The sequence below is a fragment of the Ceratotherium simum genome, chromosome 7 (genome assembly GCF_057802395.1).
Source record: "Ceratotherium simum simum isolate JZ-2026a chromosome 7, ASM5780239v1, whole genome shotgun sequence".
Taxonomy (NCBI): Eukaryota; Metazoa; Chordata; class Mammalia; order Perissodactyla; family Rhinocerotidae; genus Ceratotherium; species Ceratotherium simum.
The window spans coordinates 41,670,713-41,677,856 of record NC_141906.1 but is presented as its reverse complement, the minus strand read 5'-3'; positions in this window follow the sequence as shown (position 1 = coordinate 41,677,856).

The window sequence follows — 7,144 nt, the reverse complement described above, 5'->3', positions numbered from 1 at the left end:
CAACCTCCTTGGTGTGACGGCAGGTCCCACACACTTCTGGCTTTGGCGTCTAATCCTAGAAGGGTGCTCTCTGACTTTCTCCCCTCCCGTAGAGCCCTGTGCTTCCTTTCCCTGTCCTGGGAGATGGCCCAATCTCCAGCATTTGGGACTACAGGACAGGCAGGAAGGAATAACAGGTGTCAGGAGAGGCCTTGTGTTGTTATGGTTCAGAGCACAGGCTCTAGAGCCAGAGTTCCTCAGTTCCAATCCCAACTCGGCTGCTTATGAGCTGTGGGCGTGATTATTATAGTACTTACCTAGTAGTATCATCTACCTGTAGGTGTGGCTACTGTGGAAAGTGGATTTATACCTATGTAGTGCTTAGAACAGTGCCTGGTATACACTTAGTGCTGTATAAGTGTTAGCTATTTTGACTGTTATTGTTATTACAGTTATGTGTCACTTAACAACTGGGAAACATTCTGAGAAATGCGTCGTTAGGCAATTTCGTTGTTGTGTGAACATCATAGAGTGTCCTTACACAAACCTGGACGATGTAGCCTACTATACACCTAGGCTATGTGTTACTAATCTTAGGGGGCCACCGTCGTATATGTGGTCCGAATGTCATGGGGCGTGTGACTGTATTATTGTTATTATTATTATTTAGTCTACCGTCAGATGTCCATTGATCTCAAGTAGATAAATTACATTCCTGAGAACTTCCAGACAGGGCAATATCCATTTCAGTGGGATCAGGCTACCTACAGGAATGATCCCCTTGGGGCAATCCCTCCCAGCCTGCAGAGCAAATGAGCCAAACAGAAAAATACTTAATTCAAACAAAACAAAAGCACGATGATTCAACATGAAGAGCGTGGGGAAAACATTGGTCACAGCCATGTAAGGGCCCTTCCCACAGGCTGTATCACCATGCTGGGGCATGGTGGGCAGCTCTCTTGCACCCTGGTCCATGTAGCTGTTAATGTTACTCAGGAAAATATTCATAACAACAAGACATTGGAATCATGCAGTGTTTCTGCTCCAAAACACTTAGCAGACTTGCCTAAGGACTGTTTCCTTCTCTCCTTCACCACTTAAAGGACGTTCCTAGAAGTACCTTCTATTACTGTCCATATTTCATTGATGGGGAAACTGAGGCACATCCAGAGATGTTTAGCTACGGGCTCCAGGTCACAAAGGTAGTGAAGAGTGAAGCTAGGCTTTGCATTCTTGGCTTCTAACTCCAGTGAAGGTGTGCATCATGAGAGAACCAGACAAGCAACCCCTGACTGTGTATAAAGCCTGGCATAGAGAAGTTCAGGACAGGCCAGAGCTAGGGACCCAGAGGCAGCACGGCAAAATGATTCAGCAATTAAGAGTATGAGTTTTGGCATTGGATAAGCTGGGTTTGAATCCTGACTCTGTCAGTGCTGTTGACTGAAAGTTTATGTCCCCCCAAAATTCGTATGTTGAAGCCCTAACAGCCCATGTGGCTGTATTTGGAGATGAGGCCTCTAAAGAAGTATTTAAGGTTAAATGATGTCATAAGGGTGGGGCTCTGATCTAATAGGATTAGTATCCTTAGATGAAGAGACACCAGAGAGCTCACAACGTCTCTCCACGTGCAGGAAAGGTGATGTGAGGACATAACGAGAAGGCACCTGTCTGCAAGCTAGGAGGAGAGACCTCACCAGAAGCCGAATCAGCTGGAACCTTGATCTTGGACTTACAGTCTCCAGAACTGTGAGAAAATAAATCTCTGTTGTTTAAGCCACCCAGTATATGGTATTTTGTTACGGCAGCCTGAGCTGCCTAAGACAGCTGGTACTAGCTATGTGACTGAGCAAATAACTCTTTTGATCCTCTGTTTCTTCATCTATCAAATGAAGATAATAGTAATCATACTTCATAAGATTGTTACTGTGATTAAATGAGGTCATGCATTTGAAGAACATAGCCAAGGGACCAGCCCATAAATGTTAAAAGAACTTACTCATTCCCCTTCTCTATTTAACAGATGTTGATCGAGTACCTGCTTTCTGCCAAGCATTGTTCTGGGTGTTGGAAATCCAGGGATGACCAAGAGAAATAATGTCCCTGCCCTCATGCAGCTCCCAGTCTAGTTGGAAAGGCAGTTGATAAATATGGAAACAAATAAATAAGATAATTGTGGGGTTGTAATAAATGTCATGAAGGAAATAACCAGGTAATAAGATAGAAAGTAATTCAAGGAGGCCTCTTAAGACATGGTTATAGTGGAAGGTCTCTCTGAGTAAGAGAGTTGAGTTGAGATTGAAAGAATGAGAATGTGCCAATCATCTGAGGAGCCAGTGGACGAGCATTTCAGGCGGAAAAAACAAGTGCAAAAGCCAGGAGGTGGAAAGGGCTCGGAGTGCTCCAAAGAAGGGCAGGAAAGGTGACCGCGCTCCGTGAATAGAATGCCGTGAGACTGGAGAGGTAGGCAGGAGCCAGAGTTTGCAACACCCCGTGGTTTTTTCCTATGAGCAATGGACAACTGTCAACTGATTCATTTGGGGGGAATGACATGTTCTGATATGGGTTTTAAGAGATCACTCTGGGGCCGGCCCCGTGGCTTAGCGGTTAAGAGCGCGCGCTCCGCTGCTGGCAGCCCAGGTTCGGATCCCGGGCGCGCACCGACACACCGCTTCTCCGGCCATGCTGAGGCCGCGTCCCACATACAGCAACTAGAAGGATGTGCAGCTATGACATACAGCTATCTACTGGGGCTTTGGGGGGAAAATAAATAAATAAATAAATAAAATCTTTAAAAAAAAAAAAAAGAGATCACTCTGGCTGTCATGTGGAGAATGGATTATGGAGGATATGAGCAGAAGCAGTGAAGCTTGTTAGGTGGCTATTATACCAGTTCAGAGGAGGGATGGTAGTGACGTAGACTAGAGATGGAGAGAAAGAGAGAGTTGAGCAAAGGAGTTGAGAGTGATTGCAAGGGAGTGGTTGTTTAAACTGGATAAGAAGAATGTGATGGGGGTGAAGGATAGTAGAAAAATGGGGGGTCAGTAGACTGGAAGTTTTGATAAGGTGGTTGTCAGGGAGTGGGATGTTTGAAATCAGGGTGGAGCTGCCACCAATGGCAAGGTCTGTGTGACCATGGGTGTGGATGTTTGTGGTTGAGGAAGGTGAGAAAGGCAGGGAACAGAGAGGCCAGGGATTTGGATCGTCATTCATGTGTATGTTGAAGGCATCCTGAAGGTGACAGAGGTAGGGGAGGAGAATAAGACCTGGAGCCCATAACACAGCCTTCAATGAAAGCAGGAGGATGAGTGTATGGTGACCGGAGGGGCAGACATTTGACAATTACAAGGCATTTGTGTCATCTAAGGCAGGAGCTGCAGTTTTTTGTTTTTTTTTTTTTAATTTTATTTTATTTTTTCCCCCAAAGCCCCAGTAGATAGTTGTATGTCATAGATGCACATCCTTCTAGTTGCTGTATGTGGGATGCGGCCTCAGCATGGCCGGAGAAGCGGTGCATCGGTGCGCGCCCGGGATCCGAACCTAGGCCGCCAGTGGCGCACTTAACCGCTAAGCCACGGGGCCGGCCCCAAGGAGCTGTAGTTTTTAAGAAAGAAAGGGGGAGAAATGGTTTAAACTGCAATATGTGCAAAGAGGATATACCCCCCACACCCTAGCCCTGAGATACACTTGGCGTGAGAGAGAACAGGGCCTTGAGAGGCTGTAGGGGCAGTAGTGGGCTTGGGGAAAAGCCAGGTTTCATCGAGGCCAGGAGAAGAGGGAGCACTCAGAGCAACGAGGACATATGGGGAGTTTTTTGATCACAGATTTAGTTCCAAAGGGCTCTAGAAAAGGGTTTGGGAGGAAGGTGAGGGGTGAAGGATTGGGTTGCATGATGGAAAATACACAGTACTAGCCTTGAACTTCTGTGAGCTCTTGAGATGACTTGATGACTATTCACCCTGTGAACCTCAACAGGACAGCAAGAGAGAGGGCCATGAAGTGTCCCCTTTGCAGGTCAGCTTGATATTATTAGGTACAGTTGTCATCACCCAGCTCATCTCCCTGCCTCTGGGAAGAACTAAGTATAGATTGTCCTACTTTTTTAAGTTCTCCAAGAGAAAGTAATTTTATAATTTTTCTCAATAATGTGTTCCATGGTTTAACAATCAGTACCAAGAACACTGCCTGACACGTAGTAGGTGCCCAGTAAGTATTGTTTGAATTCGTTGAATGAATTCATTGTATCAAAATTTTCCTTTTATCCCCTTTAATTTACTCATGCTGTAGTGCTAGTTCATTGTACTACTTTGACAAAATGGGTCCCACAATTATTTTCCCGTTTTATAATTTCCAGTATCACAGATAAGCTATCCTATATAGTCTTTTACTCAAACACTGATTCTATTATTACTTAGTTGTGTCATGACTGTTTCTTTGGTCTCCTCAGCTAGATTTAAATTTCCTCAATGGTAGATAGTGGCTTGCTAATTCTTTTTTCCATAATGTCTAGTGTAGTGGAGGCATAGAGTCAATATTTAATAAGTGCTTTTTGAAAAAATAATACATTCTGTAATTAATTCTTAAAATAATAAATATTTATTTGAAAATTCATATGTGTTCCTAGACAGCCACTGACATGTCCCATGAACCAACGCCTAACATAACATCCAGACTGCCTGGGTACTAATTTTGGCTATGTCCCTTACTAGCTGTGTGACCTTGGGCAAGATACTTAATATGTCTGTACCTCAGTGACCCTGTCTGTAAAATGAAGACAGTTAAGCTATCACAAATTTGTTGTGATGAATAAATTTATATATGTAAAGTCCCTAGAACAATGCCTGGCACATAGTAAACACTTAGTAAATTCTGTTATTATTATTATCAGGCATATAGTACATATTTGTGGAATACTTTCATAAATGATAAATAACTCAAGCTGGATCATCAGTAAATATCAATTGGTCAATTCAATGGACTATTATGACTGAACAGTTAGGGATTCCCTCTACAAATAAAGTTTGATTAAATGTTTTGCTCTTCTGGTAATGAAAGCATGACCATATCTGTGAAGTTAGCACAGAAAAAGCAATGCCTTCACTCTATGAAAGGGAGAAACGTGAGAAAACTCAGTTGAGGCATCCTCAAATAGGGTCAGGGATTGCCGAAGAATGAAGGAGTCAATAGCACGAGGCTGAGGGCTTTGAGAACATTTGTTATATATAACTACAAAAACAGAAAATGCTGTATTAAGTCAAATTCTATAGATGAAGAAATAGTCGAAATAACAGAAAATGCCATTGTACTGATTATTACTTGCTTCCCTTCACGAGGAACCCAGAGCCCAGTAGAACAGAGAATTAGGAGGTAATGAAAACACTGTTGTAACTTTTGATGGAAAGCAGACTGGGGAGCACTTAGCAAATGGGAACTTTGCAGAATCCACAGAGCTAGACGTATGTTCTCAGAGGTATTAGAAGTGGGTATTTGTATGATTTCCTTCATTAAGTAGTAGATAATAACAACAATAAACAAACACATAGGGACAGAGATTGGATTGGTGGTTACCAGAGGGGAAGGGGGGAGGGAGGAGGGTGAAAGGGATAATTCGGTACATGTGTGTGGTGATGGGTTGTAATTAGTATTTTGGTGGTGAACATGATGTAATCTACGCAGAAATAGAAGTACAGTGATGTACACCTGAAATTTTTACAATGTTATAAACCAATGTTACTGCAATAAACCAATGTTACTGCAAAAAAAAAAAAAATTCAAATTAAACATGTAAATTTTATGCAAAAAAAATGGCATCATACTGTGAAAAAAAAAAAAAGAAGTGGGTATTTGCATTAATGTGCCTAAAGTAAAGAAAAACTAAGGCAGTTCTAGAGGTCAGAATCAGAATGGTGATACACATTCAAGGGGGAATGTAGATCGTGTTTCATTGAATAGTAAAATTGATAAAACAACCATGAAATTTAAGAAGTAAATTTTCCTAGAGACTTTAAGGAAAAAACATAATAAGCAAAATTCACTGAGAGTTTTTTCTTTTTTGAAAGAAAGTGTATCAAACCAAAGAAATTACTTTTAAAATATTAGGTCCCCAAATGGGCAAAGGAAGACATTATTATGCATTTAATCTATCCATCTTTACAGTTAACAGTTGGTGTGTTATTTTTGGAACAAAAAAGCAAATAAAAATTCACTTATAAAAAGTCATGTTGATTAAAAATTGACCAAAAGACCCTAGACAAAGGGAAATTCTAGCTGGATTGCCTGTGTTGGGGAAGAAGAAGGTGGGGCCCAGAGGCTTCAGAAGCTGGCATCAGAATCTGTTTCATTCCCTATCTGGGTGTGTAATCTGGAAGAAGTCAGCGTGACACAAATGTAATTTGCAGCTGACCCAGCACTGGGAGGTGCGGCACATATAATCAAGACAGAGAAACAACTGAAATCTGACTCAGAGATGCTAGAAATACTGCCTTGCAGTAATTTTAGGAGAGAGAGAGAGAGCAAATTACGACTGCACAACATAATTTCTAAACATCAATTGGAACGAGCTGTGGTATGGTGGAAAACGCTTTAAGTGTTTTTGCAGTCAGAAATTGTGAGGTCAAATCCTAATTGTTTCTCTCAGGGATTGTGTGAACTTGGGCAGATCATTTAAACTCCCTGGGCCTCAATTTTCTCATCTTTAAAATTAGGATAATAAAACTTCCCTCAAAGTGTTGCTGTGAGCATGAGCTGCTTTCTAAAGTCTAGAGGGAAGTCCGTTGTGATGATGGCAAAGGTGGTATTTATGTGAAACATCATAAGACAGTGGAAAGAACAAATTTACAATCAGACAGATCTGAATTTGTTGGAAGTCAAATCAGCTTTTCTTCTTGGGTGCTGTTGGATTTTGAGCAAATTTTTCTCACTGAGACACCTATAAAAAAAGGTATATATCTATCTACCCCATAGGGATCTCATAAGAATTAAATAAAACAATTTATATGTACAGAGCCTCGCACAGAAAAACCTTTTGATAAGTGTTAGTTTCCCTTCCTCTCCCACGTGTCTCAGATAATGTGCAGGGCAAAATATAGACGAATACAGCTGAGTCTTTCCTCCAGGACTCATTATGGAGTTGGGAGGACAAGTAGGTAAGTAGCACTAAAAGAAAAGC